General features: G+C 48.9%; 1 protein-coding gene across 10 annotated transcripts in view; it reads left to right on the top strand.

Annotated features, from left to right (window-relative positions):
- LOC147112361 (protein eyes shut homolog) overlaps positions 1 to 19,055 on the top strand; it is a 2,879,641-nt gene that overhangs the window by 613,360 nt on the left and 2,247,226 nt on the right. The window lies entirely within an intron of this gene.

Raw genomic sequence — 19,055 nt, 5'->3', positions numbered from 1 at the left:
TTCGGTCACCTTGTGTACCTTTGCGTATTTTCCTTGCGGTGACTTCTTGTTGCTGGTCTTCTTCCCTGACCTGCATACTCTAGCTATATGTCCAAGCCTACCACAAGTTCTACATTCTTGGTTTTTAAACCAACACTGGTTCTGATCATGCGTTGTCTTTCCACAACGATAACATTTGCCAGAACTCACACCCAATTTGTGTGCACTGAGCTCCGGTGACCGTAGCTGCATTACTGCCGTGCCTCTCGCTGCGGCTTCGTGTGCTGCTGCCATAGTGACCGCCTTCTCAAGCGTCAGCTCATTCTCCTCTAGCAGTCGCTTTTGTGTATCCTGTTTAAATAAACCACACACAAATTTGTCTCGAAGTGCCTCTGTCAGTCCCGTTCCAAACTGGCAATATTTCGCTAATTTACGCAATTCCAGCAAATAATCAGCATTGCTTTCATGCTGTAGCTGCCTTCTGTCGTAAAATTTAAATCGTTCCGCTAGCATCAGCGGCGTGGGGTTTAGATGATCTTTCAGGACAGTAACAATCTCATCGAACGTCTTATCCGCCGGTTCATCTGGTGATAACAGGTGTTTCAATTGCCCGTATGTCTTCGCACCCATTAAATTTAATAATGTTAGAGCTTTATCTTGGTCATGAATTTTATTGGCCTTACAATAATTTTTTACTCTTTCAACATATATGGCCCAATCTTTGAGGTCACTATCAAAGGTGCTAATATTCCCGTGTTTAGGCATTGTAGATTTGCAATTTCTCAGATTTTATTTTGTTTACTTGTTATCAAAGATGGCGGCTTCCCGCTCTTGCCGTCGTCCTCCGCCCACAAAATGGCGGTTTTCCCGCGCTTGGCGGTCTTCACCCGTCCCCCGACGCCGTCTCCCTTCAGCCCCCGAGTGCGGCCCTTATCTTTGGTTCCGATCGCTGGCCCGCGCTGCGCCTCGCACTTGAAGCGGCTCCCGGCCTCTGGCTCACCCGCTCGCGCGTTTCACCGCGGCTCTTATCAGGGATTGCGATCGCCCTTATCTTCTCCAACTTCCCCAGCCCTGTCTTTGCAGCCAACACTGCACGGCTTACCCCACCACCTCGGTTGAACAAGGAAACTGCAGAAAGACTTCTGTCAGTCGCTGGAAGCTGTCAGGATGTTTGCTGCACTCCAGTGCTCAGTCGCTGATGGAGGCTTCAGAGTCCTAAAGCCTGTCGCTTCTAGTGGGGTGGTGATGTTTGAAACCTCTCTTCAACTGCTGCAGGGTAAGAATCTGACTCGTCGCCAGTGTTAAGTATGTGTATTGTATTGAACAATTAACACAAAGACTTAAACGTATAACTCAAACAGGTCTTTACTGGTTGGAGGTAGGGACTATACATAGGTCTTCACTTCATGCCCACAGGCGGGAACTGAGGGGAGATCAGTACCCACAGTACTATTTATACCCCTATGGCCAGGAGTGGTACTGCGTATCACTACGCCCAACAGGTAGTGCAGTCCTGTCCATAGGTTCAAAGTAGCACACATATTACATACACAACACTAACAAGAATGATGTAACTTAAAAAGGCATATATTTCATGCAGGCTGAAAAGAGACCAGCAGAATAATGAAGAGGAGGTACGAATGTAAAAGTGTTTAAATATTCAATTGGTGGAGTGTTTCCCAATTTGTGTGTGGATTCAGAGCCATTGCTTCCCCTCCACCACCCCCACCCCCAGCCATTCCAGACGTTGTGGCTCTGGATCTAGGAACAGGAGTAGGCCATTCAATCCCTCAAGCCTGATCTGTATCTTAACTCCATCAACTGCTTTTGTTCCGTAACCTTTAATATCCTTGCCTAACAAAAATCTATTAATCTCAATTTTGAAATTTTTAATTGACCCCCAGCCTCAACTGCTTTTTGTGGGACAGAGTTCCAGATTCCCACTACCCATTGTGTGAAGCAGTTCTTCCTGACATCACCCCTGAATGGCCTCGCTCTAGTTTTAAGGTTATACCCGCTTGTTCTTGACTCTCCCCCTCCAGAGGAAATAGTTTCTCTCTCTCTACCCTATCAACTCCTTTAATCATCTTAAACACTTGGATTAGATCACCCCTTAATCTTCTAAACTCAAGGGAATGCAAGCCTAGTCTATGCAACCTGTCCTCATAAATTAACCCTTTTAGCCCTGGTGAATCTGACCGAGCAGCATTTGACCGAGTGTGGCATCAAGTAGCCCTAGTAAAACTGAGGTCAATGGGAATTCGGGGGAAAACTCTCCACTGGCTGGAGTCATACCTAGCACAAAGGAAGATGGTTGTGGTGGTTGGAGGTCAATTGTCGCAGCCTCAGGACATCGCTGCAGGAGTTCCTCAGGACAGTGTCCTAGGCCCAACCATCTTCAGCTGCTTCATCAATGGCATGACCTTCCCTCCATCATAAGGTCAGAAGTGGGGATGTTTGCTGATGACTGCACAGTGTTCAGTGCCATTCGCAACTCCTCAGATAATGAAGCAGTCCATGCAGCAAGACCTGGACGACATTCAGGCTTGGGCTGATAAGTGGCAGGTAACATTCATGCCACACAAGTGCCAGGCAATGACTATCTCCAACAAGTGAGAGTCTAACCACTTCTCCTTGACATTCAATGGCATTAGCATCACCAAATCCCCCACCATCAATATCCTGGGGGTTACCATTGACCAGAAACATAACTGGACCAGCCACATAAATATTGTGGCTATGAGAGCAGGTCAGAGGCTGGCTATTCAGCAGCGAGTCTTTCACCTCCTGACTCCCCAAAGCCTTGCCACCATCTACAAGGCACAAGTCAGGAGTGTGATGGAATACTCTCCACTTGCCTGGGTGAGTGCAGCTCCAACAACACTCAAGAAGCTTGACACCATCCAAAACAAAGCAGCCCACTTAATTGGCACCCCATCCACCACCTTAAACAGTCACTCCCTCCACCACCGGTGCACCGTGTCTGCAGTGTGTACCATCTACAAGATTCACTGCAGCAACTCGCCAAGGCTTCTTCGTCAGCATCTCCAAAACCTGTGACCTCTACCATCAAGAAGGACAAGGGCAGCAGGTGCATGGGAACACCACCATCTCCACGTTCTCCTCTAAGTCATTGACCATCCTGACTTGGAAATATATCACCGTTCCTTCATCGTCGCTGGATTAGAATCCTGGAACTCCCTAACAGCTCTGTGGGAGTACCTTCACCACACAGACTGCAGCGATTCACGAAAGCGGTTCACCACCACCTTCTCAAGGGCAATTGGGGATGGGCAATAAATGCTGGCCTTGCCAGCGATGCCCGCGTTCCACGAACAAATTAAAAAAAACAAAGATCCACAGTTTTGTCACCAAATTTAGTCAGAGTTTTTATTTTAATCTTAAACAGTTCTGATGACTTTACAATCACACTGAATTTCCACACAACAGTGTTTCCCTACCTTGTTGCATCTCTATGATTACAATGGCCTGTAGTAGCATTGCTGCCTCCGAATCAGACAGTCATAAATTCAAGCCCCACGCCAGAGACTTGAGCCCATAATCTAATCTGACACCCTAGTGCAATGTTGAGGGTAGGCTGCATTGGCAGAAGCACGTTCTTTTCAGATGAGAGGTTAAACTGAGAGGCTTTCAGCCCTCTCAGGTGGGCATAAAAAATCCCATGGCACTATTGGAAGAAGAGACTAGTGGCCTGACCAACATTTATCCCTGAACCAACACTATCAGTACAGATTATCTGTCGTTAATCTCATTGCTGTTTGTGGGACTATGATGTGTGCAAATTGGCTGCCTTTCTTCCCCACATTTAAGACGCTCCTTAAATCTACCTCTTTGACCAAGTTTTTGGTCACCTGTCCTAATATCTCCTTACGTGGCTTGGTGTCAAATTTGTTTGATAACGCTCTGTGAAGCACCTTGTGACGGTTTACTACATTAAAGGCACTATATAAATACAAGTTATTGTTGTAGGTTAAAACAGCAACTACAGGCTCGATTTTAATGGACCTCAAAGGGTGGGTTTGGAGGCGGGTCGGCAGTGACAATCGGAAAAAATGCTGGTTGGCTGCGAACCCACTTCCAACCCGCCCCCACGCTAAATTCGTAAGTGTCGGGTCAGCCGCTCCTAACTGATCGGATGCCAAACAGCGGGACAGGCAGTTAAGGCCCGTTGAGTGCCTTGCTAATCCTATTTTAAACTACGACTCCAATTGTGGTGCTTTTGGCTCCTGTTTCCCATCTTCTGAGAAACATGGCAGCTGCAATGAGTCAGGTTTCTCGAGGACATGATTTGTTGTCAGTGGTGCAGCACTTGAAACGCGCTCCTGCAACATGGCTGACATTCAAATGCCACAACTTTGTTGTTCGAGGTTTGGGATAAGATTTTGCAAATCTACTGACCTTGACTGTTCAAGCTGACAGACATCTGCAGTGTGACCTGCTTGGAATAATCTCAGGCCACTTTAACTGCACTTGCAAGCTTCTTGAATTTATGGGAATCATTTATATCCTCTCATCCTGGTTGTCAGATTCGGAAGAAGAGCAGCTGTGCCAGCACAACAAAAAGCAGCAGCACCAGCACCAGGAGTGCCAACCTCCTCCTCACCCACCTGATGCTGCACAGGGCAGAGCGCGTCAGTACAGGGCTGCAGCTCCCCGCAGGAGATACCCCCAACACAGGGTTTACAGGCAGAGGATCAGCTTCCTCAGCATGGCTGAGCAGCAGTGCCAAAGGAGGCTGAGACTTTCGAGAGATGTAGTCGCTGACATTTGCGCAATGCTGCACCAACACCTGGAGCCCAGAGGAGCGTGTGAACACTCCTTACCAGTGGCTGTCAAAGTCACCACTGCCCTCAACTTCTTTGCTTCGGGCTCCTTCCAGGGATCAGCTGCAGACATCAGCGGCATCTCCCAGTCGGCCGCGCACACCTGCATCACGCAGATCACCGATGCCCTCTTTGCAGAGGCCCACAAGTATCCACTTCTCCATGGCCCAAGTATGACCGCGCGTGCGGTTGGCTTTGCCAATATGGTAGGCTTGCCAATGGTGCAGGGCGTCATAGACTGCACACATGTAGCCATTAGTGCCCCCTATCACAACCAGCTGTATTTGTCAACTGCAAGGGATTCCACTCCCTGAACGTCCAGCTGGTGTGTAACCACAGAATCATGCAAGTTTGCGCTAAATACTCTGGCAGTTGCCATGACTCCTTCATCCTGCGCCAGTCTACTGTGCCTCAGCTCTTCCATCCGACCAACCCAACTTTGCGGATGGCTACTTGGCAACAAGGGCTATCCCCTGAAAAAGTGGCTTATGACACCAATGAGGAGGCCGCCAACCAAGGCTAAGGAGCGCTATAATCTGAGTCACTTATCCACCAGAAGCATCATCGAGCAAACCATTGGCTTGCTCAAAATGCGTTTCCGATGCCTGGACAGATCTGGTGGATTCCTGCATATGTACCAGCCAGGGTGTCCAGAATCATCGTGGTCTGCTGTGCTCTGCAAAACATCATACAGCAGCGCGGCTTAGTGCTGCCGGATCAACAAATGGCTCAGCACACACTCCTCAGAAGAAGAGGAAGAGGACAAGGAAAAGGACGAGGAGGAGGACGAGGAAGAGCATGAGGAGGAGGACGGGGAGCCATGCGTTGTGGGACCAGATGTGGCCAATGCAGCTGCATGTGACCACATTGCTGGCCATCTGGCAAGGGAAGCATTCATCCATGCCAGATTCGCATAAGCTTATGCTTCAAACACAGGTGGCTGGCAGATGGAGATGAATATAAGGCCGACATTCTCAAAACCTCATGCATCATCTGTCCAATAAACGGTGGTGTCCGCTCACTCTCATCACCATCATTATAAATGGAATTAGCCCTGAGCCCTCAGTCTTGAACTTCCATTTCCCACAACACATAGGCCAGAACGTCAACTCTTTGCCATCACTTTTGTTTAATTACATCATAAAACATAGAAACATAGAAGATAGGAGCAGGAGTAGGCCATTCGGCCCCTCTAGCCTACTCCACCATTCAATGCGATCATGGCTGGCCATCCAAGTTCAGTACCTGGTCCCTGCTTTCTCCCCATACCCCTTGATCCCTTTAGCCTTAAGAAATATATCCAACTCCTTCTTGAATATATTTAATGAATTGGCCTCTACTGCCTTCTGTGGTAGAGAATTCCACAGGTTCACCACTCTCTGGGTGAAGAAATTCCTCCTCATTTCTGTCCTAAAAGGCCTACCCTTTACCCTTAGACTGTGACCCCTGGTTCTGGATTCCCCGACCATCGGGAACATCCTCCCTGCATCTAGTCTGTCCAGTCCTGCCAGAATTTTATAAGTTTCAATGAGATCCCTCTCATTCTTCTAAACTCCAGCGAGTACAAGCCCAATCGACCCAATCTCTCCTCATATGTCATTCCTGCCATCCCAGATATCAGCCTGGTGAATCTTCGCTGAACTCCTTCCATGGCAAGAATATCCTTCCTCAGATAAGGCGACCAAAACTGCACACAATACTCAAGATGTGGTCTCACCAAGGCCCTGTACAACTGCAGCAAGACATCTTTGTTCTTGTACTCAAACCCTCTCGCTATGAAGGCCAACATACCATTTGCCTTCTTAACCGCCTGCTGCACCTGTATGGACACAAGGACACCCAGGTCTCGGTGCACTTCCCTTTCTCCCAATCTATTGCCATTCAGATAATAATCTGCCTTCCTGTTTTTGACACCAAAGTGGATAACCTCACATTTATCCACGTTATATTGCATCTGCCATGCTTCTGCCCAATCACCCAACCTGTCCAAATCATCCTGTAGTTTCTCGGCAGCCTCCTCACAGCACACACGCCCACACAGCTTTGTGTCATCTGCAAATTTGGAGACATTACATCTAGTTCCCTTGTCTAGATCATTAATATATATTGTGAATAGCTGAGGTCCAAGGACCGATCCCTGCAGTACCCCACTAGTCACTGCCTGCCACTCGGATAAAGACCCGTTTATTCCAACTCTTTGCTTTCTGTCTGCCAACCAGTTCTCTATCCAAGTCAATACCTTGCCCCCAATCCTATGTGCCTTAACTTTACACGCTAATCTCTTATGTGGGACCTTATCGAAAGCCTTCTGAAAGTCCAGATACACCACATCCACTGGTTCTCCCTTATCTATTTTACTAGTTACATCCTCAAAAAATTCCAGTAGATTAGTCAAGCACAATTTACCTTTTGTAAATCCATGTTGACTTTGTCCGATCCTGTCACTGTTTTCCAAGTGCTCTGCTATTACATCTTTTATAATGGACTCTATCATTTTCCCCACTACCGATGTCAGGCTTGATACTCGATATTTAACTACACTATAAAACTCCCAAGTGACTGCCCTTGTGACTATTAGTGCTTTAACTTCCTCTTACACGTGCTCCTATGTGGTGCTTCCCCTGTCGCTTCAGCACCTTGCTCCCTTTGGTGCTGCGCCTGCTTAGACGCCTTTGGCGGGTGTCCTCTGGGTTTGGGAACCTGTGAGGGCTCCTCCACAATCTGCTCTTCCTGTGGCTGCACAGAGGCTGAGACAGCCATCTCAGTTGGGTAAGGAACCTGGGGCTCTGACCGAGGGGTCCGCAGTGGCATGATCGTGTGAGCGCTTGGAGAGTAGCCCACATTTCCTTGTTGTCTGCCACCAACATCCTTCTCATGGGTCACCCGCACTTCACTGTTAGCAAGTGGCTGGAGCGCAACCTGCTGCACCTCAGTGGAGCCATGAGGACCCATCTCTGTACTGACAGTCCTCATAACGGGAACGTCCATGTCTCTCCTCAATAGATGCCCATCTATCCTCCATAGCAGACCATCTATTCAGAAGAGTCACCATGCTCTGTTGAGTGTGGTGACTTATCTCCTCCAAGGAGGTTGCCACCCTCTCCATGGTGAGACGTTCATGCTCCATTGCCTCCAAAAAGGCAGTGCTCATGTTTGAGATGGACTCCTCCATTCTCTCCACACTCGCAGTTACCCTGGATGCAAACACTGTCAGAGACTCCAGCACTTGTTCCTGGAGTTCCAGCACCGCTCTCATGCACAGTGTCAGCTGTGGCTCAGTTGGTAGCACACTCGCCTCTGAGTCAGAAGGTTGTGGGTTCAAGTCCTACTCCAGGGACGTGAGCACATAAAGCTAGGCTGACACACCAGTGCAGTACTCAGGGAATGGTGCACTGTCGGAGGTGCCGTCTTTCGGATGAGACGTTAAACTGAGTCCCTGTCTGCTCTCTCAGGTAGATGAAAAAGATCCCATGTCACTATTTTGAAGAAGAGCAGGGGAGTTCTCCCAGGTGTCCTGGCCGATATTTATCCCTCAACTAACAAAACCAGATTATCTGGTCATTATCACATTGTTGTTTGTGGGACCTTGCTGTGTGCAAATTGGCTCCTGCATTTCCCACATTACAACAGTGACTCCACTTCAGAAGAACTGCATTGGTTGTAAAGCACTTTGAGACATCCGGTAGTCGTGAAAGGCACTATATAAATGCAAGTCTGTCTGTCTCTTTCTGGCTGGCCCCAGAGATGCAGCTGAGCTGAGCTGTGACTTCCGACGAGGACTCTCCACTGTTGTCGCTGTCTCCAGCATCTGCTGATGCTCACTTGTGAGCTGTGATACACCTGGTGAAACACTACTCTATGTTGCGAAGGCCCCACCGGGTTGTGCGTATCTGTGCTGGTGCTGGCTGTGCTGAGTCCTGGTGATGCGGCTCCATGTTCCTCTGAGGAGTCTTCCAGCTCTTCCTCCTGGACAGTGGGGAGGGTGCTCTCGATGGTCCTGTGGGAGCATAAAAGTAGACATCAGATTTGGAGGTAGCAGACACATCCTATTGTGCAGCTGATCATAAGTCAATCTCTATGAGCAATATATGCCATTGCAGTCAATCATGAATTGCAAATGCGAGGGATGAAAATGCATTCTGTCACCAACTTCCTCTCGTGCACCCATCTTTCCGTCCCCCACTTCCAGCTCCTTGCCACCTCCCATGATGCGCGAGCAGCCTCCTCAGCGAGAGCTAATGTGGCGCGTGATGGTGTGCCTCCTCCTATCTTGGCTCTCTCCCTCTTATTGTAGGCTATCTTTTCTTGCAAGGAGAAACACAAATGGAGTTTCAGCGAGAGTGATGGAGTGCATGTGATGAATCCATAAGGTAGAATCTTAGAGGGAGGCCAGGATGGAGTGAGGTGGCAAGTGGAAGCTGCCTCCCTGTGCGTTGTCAGTTGTTGTCATTGCATAACAGTGAGAGCGAGTGTGAGGGCTGCATAGCAGGATGGTGAAGTGATTCAGTACAGAGAGAGAGATAGAAAGGTAAGGGTGTAAGGGAAGTAAGGGTAAGGTGGGATGTGGAGGAGCAGGATGACAATGCAGAGTGCTGGTGATGGGAAGAGAAGGGAGGCAGAGTGAAGGTAAGTGTGATGTGATACTCACTTCTGATGTTCGGACAAGATCATTGAAGTGTTTGCGGCACTGGAGCCAGGTGCATCCACACAGCGACCTTGCGCTGACCTCCTCAGCTATCTCCAGCCAGGCTGCCTTCTTCTGTTGAGGAGGCTTCCTGTGGCCATCAGGAGGGAAGAGAATCTCCCTGTGCCCTCTTATACTCCTTCTACAAGAGCTTGCAGGGAGTCATCATTGAATCTAGGAGCAGCCTTCTTACCTGTGGCAGCACTCATGGTGATCCTGACCCTTTCCAGCAGCAGCAGCAATGAGAAATGAGATGCTGAGGCTACATGGAGCCCTTAAAAACAAGTGCAGCAAAGACCTCATCAGTGCAGACCAACAGACCTGCTCCAACTCATTGCAGCAGGCAGCGCGCACGATGGGACTAATTGGACCAATTACGTCAAAATGGGACACCGGGAGCGGCTGAAACTTGCAGCGGGTCCGAAACCCGCCCACCAGGCAACTCTGCTCCTTCCCGCCTCCTCCATTAAAATCGAGCCCCCATTTCAAAATGTCTGCAATATCTGTGAAGCGATTTGGGACATTCTGAAGATGTGAAATTAAGGCATAAATGCCGATGTGTTCATGCATTCTTTTTTAATGAGAAAAATGGATGAAAATATGGTAGAAAAGTGAATGGGAAGAAGATTGATAGCTGGTAAGCACAAAGTCAGAATACCCAGGTCTAAGAATCCTCAATAAAGCTCAGTTCAACTTGTCACAGTCAGCAGCATAAGTGTTCTACAAAGTTTATGGATGGAAAGCTTAATTGTTGTAGCAGCATTTGCTAGTTTGTAGAGAAACCTGTCTCTTGCTCCTGGACACTTAATAATCCAGATCATTGTAGATTAGTGGACTTTACAACAATACATTTCTCCATGGCAGGCTTCACCACCTGAAAGAATGCAGGCAGAGAATCAACACTACAAGATTCAGATTGCTAGAAGATCCTGACTAAGGAGGCACCACAAAAGTTGATGGTCCGCAAAGCCAAACCTCCATGTTTATGCTATAAACAAAGGAGTTACCAGTCCCTCTAGACTTCAACATTCTGTGTTAATCCAAAATGTTTGCATGGGATACCAGTGGTAAAGTTTCACAAACTGCTTCTCCTACTTGTGGAATGGTCTCTTAGAGAGTGTTGGTATCGCAAACTTGTGTTCTGGGGTTTAAGCACAGAGTTCACCATTACTTGTTGTTAAATATGGATTAGACTGCAGAAAATGTGTCATTTGTCCATTGGTGGCTATTGAATTTTGCCCAAGCCTTTTCATGCTCACAACAAGCAGGGTCAATTTTGTGAGACATTAGTTCTTACTGCAGTTAATTCCAACTAAGTACACCATGTTAATATGCCACAAATAACAAAATAAGACCTGGCATCACAACATGATAGAACTATATCAGAACTAGTTGACAACACTAGGTAAGAGAAGATGGAACCATGTGACCGGACTAGACAAGTGACAAAAGTTGAGCGGAGAAGAAAAGGAAACTGAGTAAGAATGAGCTGACAGTTCTAGTTGTCAGAGTGCAGAGATAAAATAAAGTGAGAGAATCATGTAAACTAGTTGACACAACTGTTCAACAGAATTAAATAACAGAACTAGTCAACAGGAAGGACTGGCATAATTGGACAATGGAGAATATGACAAAGCAAAGTGATAAAGCTGGTCCATAAAGTAGAACCATTTTCTCATTCTCACATGGAACATATCTCATTTAGTTCAACACCTGTCATATTAGGCAGTGAACTAGGTGACAGATGAGATGCTGTTGCAACTGAAAAGCTATATGGAAAGCAATGTGGGGAAAAGGAAATCTAAAATCAATTCTCCAGTCATAGTCAATCACATAAACTACATCATTGCTGTTGACTACATAGAAACATCACTAAATGTTTTCCATATGGCATTTTAGTGGTGACCTTTTGCATTTTATATTTATTCAACTTCCAATCTTTCTTTCATCATGTACCCCCAGGTTTGCAAGTCTAACTAGAACAATATTCTGGGGTAACTTAGCAAGTAAAAGTTGAAAATTCTGTAATGTAATGTAGAAGAATGCATGCATATTTCTCTTTGGGGAACCTGTGTAAGAAGAAAGCTTCAACTATATTAGACAGGTGAATGAGAAATATTGAATCTCCTCCAAATAAATGTCTCCAAGACGACAAGTTTCTGAAGAGGTAGCTGATTCGATAAATAAAGGAAATGCAGTACATCCAGTGTATACAAATTTTCAGAAGGCTTTCGATAAGGTGCCTGCCAAGGAGTTCATTAGAAAAATTGAGGCATATGGTGCAAGAGGAAATGTAGCAACATGAAGAGAAAGTTGGTCGACAGACCGTAAATGAAGTGTTTGGATAAGTGGGTGTTGCTTAGTTTGGAGAAGGGATGTAAGTGGTATACACTCGGAGCCAGTGCTGGGTCTACATTGGTTCTTGATATATACAGATGCTTTAGACTTGAGCTTAGAGAACACAATCTCGGTAGGGCGTTTGGCAAACAATGAGGAAGACTGTAAAAGTCTTCAGGAAGACATAGATTCACAGAAGAGAAGATGCAATTTAATGTGGTTAAGTGTGAGGTAATATATTCTGGCAGGAAACATGATGAAGAGTGTGAGCAGAGAAACCTGGGGTTCAAATATATCAGGAGTTCTCAACCAGGAGTCTGCTCTGGCCTCTTGAGCATCCCTGATTTTCATTGCTCCACCATCCGCAGCTGGGCCTTCAGCTGCCAAGGCCCTAAGCTCTGGAATTCCCTGCCTAAATCTACCTCTCTTTCTTCCTTCAAGACGCTACTTAAAACCTACCTTTTTGACCAAGCTTTTGGTCATCTGCCCTAATATCTCCTTATGTGGATTGGTGTCAAATTTCATTTGATAACGCTCCTGTGAAGTGCCTTGGGATGTTTTACTACATTAAAGGCACTATATAAATACAAGTTGTTGTTGTTGTTTTGTATTACAAGGGGCTGTGGAGTTTTTTTAACATGAAGGGGCCTCAGAAGCAAAAAGGTTGAGAACCCCTGAAATATATAATACCCTGAAAGTGCGAGTACATGGAAATAATGCCATAAGAATGGCCAACAAATTTTGGGTTGATGAATAGTGACATAGTGTACAAGAGAAAATCAAACAAATTAAAAGGGAACTATTTTCCGAGTGTCGGGCATTAGGGAACTTTATAGACTGTATTGTTTTAATTACATACCACTATTGTGAAGCGGTTGCAGCTCATTTAAGCTCCATTTGGTTGTAACTTACCACTAGTCATAAATAAGATACGTAATCAGGTGAGCTGAGTAGTCTAATAGCAAAATACTGCGGATACTGGAAATCCGAAATAACAACAGAAAACGCTGGAAAAACTCAGCAGGCCAGGCAGCATCCGTGGAGAGAGAAACAGAGTTAACGTTTCAGGTCGAAGACCTTTCGTCAGAACTGGAAAAAAGCAGGAAATGGAAAGCAAGTTTAGGGGCTGGGAAAAGGGGGGGGATATGAACGAACAAAAGGGAAGGTCAGTGATAGGATAGAAAGCAGGAGAGATTAAGAGACATTTGTGGCGGAGCCACTAAGGGACTCCGAACAAATGTATATAATTCCCTTTAACAGTATGTTAACTACAGCCTGAGTCTGTATCTTTGTATATACTGTTTGCATGTACAGAGCGCGGTCCCTTTAAGAGCGCGGGCAAACGCGATGACGTCACGCCATTCATCACGGGATCCCCCATCGGCAGGAAAAACGTGATGACGTCATGACGCCAGCCACGGGACCGCCCAAGCAGTCCTCGTGGAGCCTCCGAACTGACTAGACCTGTTTTCGTAGTTCTCGTGCATTTGTTTGTTAAACTCAGTTTGTTTTATATTAAACATCGTTTGTTGATCGCCTGAGTCGACCTCAGTCTCTTGATAGGAACTAGACATTCCTACATTGGTGACCCCGACTTTTGTGAATGGTTTTCGCAGAAGGAACGAAGCATGGAAACAAACGCCATTGCATTGAAGCTACCGCAATTCTGGGAGCAACAAGTGACCTCATGGTTCGTCCAGGTCGAAGCTCAGTTTGCGCTATGGAACATCGTTGCGGATCAGACCCGTTACTTTTACGTGGTCTCCGCACACGATAGCTCCACCGCCTCACGGATCGTCAGCCTGCTTGAGAACCCCCCAGACGACCGCAAGTATGAAATAATCAAGGCGCGGTTGTTACAGGTCTTCGGGCTCACGAAGGTGGAGCGTGCCCGCCAGCTGCTCGCTATGTCCGGCCTCGGGGACTCCAAGCCGTCTGAGCTCATAAGCCAAATGCTCACGCTCCTTGGCTCCATACCGGAATGCTTCCTCTTTAGGGAGCTCTTCCTCAGTCAGTTACCGGAGCCAGTACAAGCTGCCCTGGCCCGGTCCGAAGTCACAGACTGTGCAGCGCTTGCTGCCGAAGCGGACAAGATCTTCGCGGTGACGCAGCAGTACTGCGCTGCCACGAGGTGCCCATTCCCCACAGACGCTGCCCCAGCTCCTCAACCTGCGGGGTTGTGCTTCTACCATGCCCGTTTTGGCGCGAAAGCAAGATGTTGCCGCCCTCCCTGCACCTTCTCGCCCAAAAAAACCCAACATCAACTCTGGCAAAAGAGGTCCGGCTCTAACGGGTGCCCCGCGGCTGCGATGGCAATCGGAAATGCTGGAAAGCTTCTTTTTATCACCGACTCCGGGGCGCAGTGTAGCATCCTACCCACGTCAAATCTTGATAATAATAATATAATAATAATAATCAACTTTATTGTCATTGTTAGTGCACAAGTGCAGTACAACGAAATGTAGGCTTGCGGCTCCCGAGAGTGTACATTTAGATTAAGACATTTAAACATTCAACATTCATTTGGCTTGTAATACATTAACATAAACATAACCATAATAAAGTGCATTGGCAGATGTGCAGGCTTTAGAGTTTATTTGTGGAGTTCAGTAGGATGACAGCCCTGGGAAAGAAGCTGTTCCTAAATCTGGTCGTTCGGGTGCGAATGCATCTGTAGCATCTCCCAGATGGCAGGAGGGCGAACAGACTGTGGCTGGGGTGGGTAGGGTCTTTGATGATGGACCGTGACCTCCGTAAACAGCGTTTCTGGTATATGTGCTCTATGGTCGGTAGCCGGGTGCCGGTAATGCGTTGGGCAGTTTTGACTACCCGCTGCAGGGCTTTCCGGTCATAGTAGCTACTGCTGCCATACCATACTGTGATACAGTTCGTCAGGATGCTCTCTATTGTGTAGCAGTAAAAGTTAGAGAGGATCAGGGGTGACAGGTTACATCCCTTCAGCCTCCTTAGGAAATATAGGCGCTGCTGGGCCTTCTTCACCAGAGAGGAGGTATTGAGGGACCAGGAGAGGTCTTCCGTGATGTGGACTCCGAGGAACTTAAAGCTGTCCACCCTTTCCACCACAGCCCCATGGATGTGGATGGGGGTGTGACTTCCGCCTTTAGACTTCCTGAAGTCCACAATGATTTCTTTGGTTTTCTTGATGTTAAGGGCCAGGTTGTTATCGGCGCACAACTTCACGAGATGCTGGACCTCCTCCCTGTAGGCTGACTCATCGTTGTTGGTGATCTGGCCTACTACCGTGGTATCATCCGCAAACTTGATGATGGTGTTGGAACCATGAACAGCCACACAGTCGTGGGTGAAGAGGGAGTAGAGGAGGGGGCTCAGCACACATCCTTGTGGGGCCCCCGTGTTCAGGGTCGGGGGGGGGAGGTGTGGTTACCTAATTTGACAGACTGGGGTCTGTTTGTTAGGAAGTCCAGGGTCCAGATGCAGAGGGAAGTGTTACAGGCTGGGAGGCACGGCCTCTCCCTCGAGGCAGCTAATAGCAGGGCTATTCGGACATTCGGCAGATGGCGGGTCCAGGTGTGTTTCGGCGGCCAGCGGTTTTGCTGGGAATTCATCACGGCCAAGGTCTCGCACACCATCCTCGGTGCGGATTTCTTGTGCGCCAACAGCCTCCTGATCGATGTAAGGCACCGCCGTTTAATCAATGCGGCCACGTTCCTCTCCATCCCTTGCCACCGAAGTAACGCCATGTCGCACACCGTTTCCTGTGCGTTCCCGCCTCCAGATGAGTTCACTCGCCTGCTAGGAGATTTCCCAGACCTGACCAGACCCACCTTCTCCTCCACGGCCATGAAACATGGTGTCGAACATCACATCACCACTACTGGCTCCCCAGTCTACGCACGAGCCCGGCGCTTCAAACCTGGCAAGCTTGTGGCTGCGAAAGCGGAGTTCGCCACAATGGAACGGTTAGGGATTATTCGCCGGTCAAATAGTCCCTGGTCTTCGCCTCTACACATTGTCCCGAAACCTGGCGGCGGATGGCGGCCATGCGGCGACTACTGACGCCCAACCATCTTCAGCTGTTTCATCAATGACCTTCCCTCCATCATAAGGTCAGAAGTGGGGATGTTCGCTGATGATTGCACACTGTTCAGCACCATTCGAGACTCGTCAGATACTGACGCAGTCCGTGTCCATATGCAGCAAGACCTGGACAACATTCAAACTTGGGCTGACAAGTGGCAAGTAACATTCGCACCACACAAGTGCCAGGCAATGACCATCTCCAACAAGCGAGACTCTAACCATCTCCCCTTGACATTCAATGGCATTACCATCGCTGAATCCCCCACTATCAACATCCTGGGGGTTACCATTGATCAGAAACTGAACTGGACCAGCCATATAAATACTGTGGCTAAAAGAGCAGGCCAGAGGCTGGGAAATCTGCGGCGAGTGTCTCACCTCCTGACTCCCCAAAACTTTTCCACCATCTACAAGGCACAAGTCAGGAGTGTGATGGATTACTCTCCACTTGCCTGGATGAGTGCAGCTCCAACAACACTCAAGAAGCTCGACACCATTCAGGATAAAGCAGCCCACTTGATTGGTACTCCATCCACCACCTTCAACATTCACTCCCTCCACCACTGACGCACTGTGGCTGCAGTGTGTACCATCTACAAGAAGCACTGCAGCAACTCGCCAAAGCTCCTTCAACAGCACCTTCCAAACCCGCGACCTCTACCACTTAGAAGGACAAGGGCAGCAGACGCATGGGAACATCACCACCTACAAGTTCCCCTCCAAGCCACACACCATCCTGACTTGGACCTGTATCGCCGTTCCTTCACTGTCGCTGGACCAAAATCCTGGAACTCCCTTCCTAACAGCATTGTGGGTGTACCTACACCATATGGACTGCAGCGGTTCAAGACGGTGGCTCACCACCATCTTCTCAAGGGCAATTAGGGATGGGCACTAAATGCAGGCCCAGCCAGCGACGCCCACATCCCATCAATGAATAAAAAAAAACTCCTGATCGGTACCTGATCCCTCATATCCAAGGTTTCTTTGCCCATTTTGTAGGAAATACCATTTTTTCCAAAGTCGACCTTGTCCGTGGCTACCACCAGGTCCCTGTGCACCTGCAAGACGTCCCGAAAACTGCAGTCATCACCCCATTCGGCCTTTTAGAGTTTCTGCAGATGCCGTTTGAACTGAAGAATGCTGCACAGGCTTTCCAGCGCCTGATGGACTCCGTACTTCAGGACCTCAAGTTTATTTTCGTCTACCTCGATGATATCCTCATCGCCAGTTCCAACAAAGAGGAGCACATCTGCCATTTACGCACCCTCTTCAGACGCCTCAGCCAACACGGCCTGATCATCAACCCGGCCAAGTGACAGTTCGGCCTGCAACAGATTGATTTCTTGGGCCATCGCATCACATCGGACGGCGCAATTCCTTTGCAAACGAAGGTGGAGGCAGTAACATCTTTTCCACGCCCGCAGACCATCAGGGCCCTGCAGGAGTTCCTCGGGCACCGCTTCGTGCCTAAGGCAGCTTTTCTCATGCAGCCCCTGTACGAGGCCCTCAAGGGCAAGTCTGGCAAGGATCCGGTAAGCTGGACGGTCAACATGGACCGGGCATTCGTTGACACAAAAAGCGCCCTCGCCAATGCAACCATGCTGGCGCACCCGCTGCCAGGTGCCACCATTGCCCTCACCACCGATGCGTCAGACTACGCCATTGGCGCAGTGCAGGAACAGTGGGTAAATGGAACGTGGCAACCGCTGGCGTTCTTCAGCCGTCAACTACGGCGAAACGAGCGGAAGTACAGCACTTTCGACCGGGAGTTGCTGGCTCTTTTTCTGGCCATCCGCCATTTCCGGTTCTTGCTGGAGGGACGTCCTTTCACTGCTTTTGTGGACCATAAGCCACTAACGTTCGCTATGGCCAAGACTGCCGAACCGTGGTCAGCCCGACAACAACGTCAGTTGACGTTTATCTCTGAGTTCGCAACTGATATTCAGCACGTGGCCGGTAAAGACAACCTGGTGGCGGATTGCCTCTCCCGCGCGACCGTTCAGGCAGTCCAGCTCGGCATCGACTATGCCCTCATGGCTGTGGATCAAGCCTCGGATCCAGAGATGCAAGCTTACCGAACCAGCCCCTCTAGCCTCCAAGCGGCCGACGTCAAATTCCACGCCGCAGGCACCACGCTACTTTGTGACATCTCCATGGGAGATCCTCACCCTATCGTGCCGGTCGCCTGGCGCCGGAAAGTGTTTGACGCCATACACGGGCTGTCACATCCGGGCATGAAGGCCTCGTAAAGGCTGATGTCGTCCAAGTTCGTTTGGCGGGGCATGCATATGGATGTCCGCGACTGGGCCAACACCTGTGTGGTCTGCCAAAAGGCCAAGGTGCAACGTCACGTCAAAGCTCCATTGGCCACCTTCGCTGTTCCGGAGCGACGGTTCGATCATGTGAATGTGGACCTAGTGGGGCCACTTCCACCTTCTCATGGGTTTACACACATCCTCACGATGATAGACCGCACCACTAGATGGCCAGAGGCAGTCCCCTTGTCATTCACCACTTCGGCAGACGTAGCCAGGGCATTCATCTCCTCTTGGGTCGCCCGTTTCGGGGTACCGGCGGACATCTCTTCTGATCGTGGACCGCAATTTTCCTCTGAGCTCTGGAACGCAGTGGCTCAGGGGCTCGGCATCAAGCTCCATCGCACCACAGCCTACCATCCACAGGCGAACGCCCTGTGCGAACGGTTTCACAGGTCGCTCAAAGCCGCACTGAGGGCCAGCCTCCAAGGCGCTGGGTGGGTGGACAGGCTACCATGGGTCCTGTTGGGTCTTTGCACGACACCCAAGGAAGATCTTTGCTCGTCCTCGGCAGAGCTCGTCTATGGCCAACCGCTACGCGTACCAGGTGATTTGCTTCCGACTCCAACAGAGCCATGGTCCGCATCCAATCAACTCATCAGCCACCAGGAGGCAGCCAGGTGTTTTGCACCAGTACCAACGTCGCATCATGGCTTTCAGAACTCCCACGTCCCAGCAGAGCTGAAGAATGCCGAATATGTGTTCTTCCGCCACGACGCTCATCGGGTTCCGCTCAAAGCTCCTTACACTGGTCCTTTCCGCGTGCTAGAGCCGGGAGACAAAACTTTCTCGGTGGATATCGGAGGTAAACCGGACCACATTGCGGTTGAC

The sequence above is a fragment of the Somniosus microcephalus genome, chromosome 9 (assembly GCF_052327205.1).
Source record: "Somniosus microcephalus isolate GS21.2 chromosome 9, FLI_Smic_1.0, whole genome shotgun sequence".
Lineage (NCBI taxonomy): Eukaryota > Metazoa > Chordata > Chondrichthyes > Squaliformes > Somniosidae > Somniosus > Somniosus microcephalus.
Note: the sequence above shows the minus strand (reverse complement) of the source record. Positions and strands in the feature narration are given on the sequence as shown.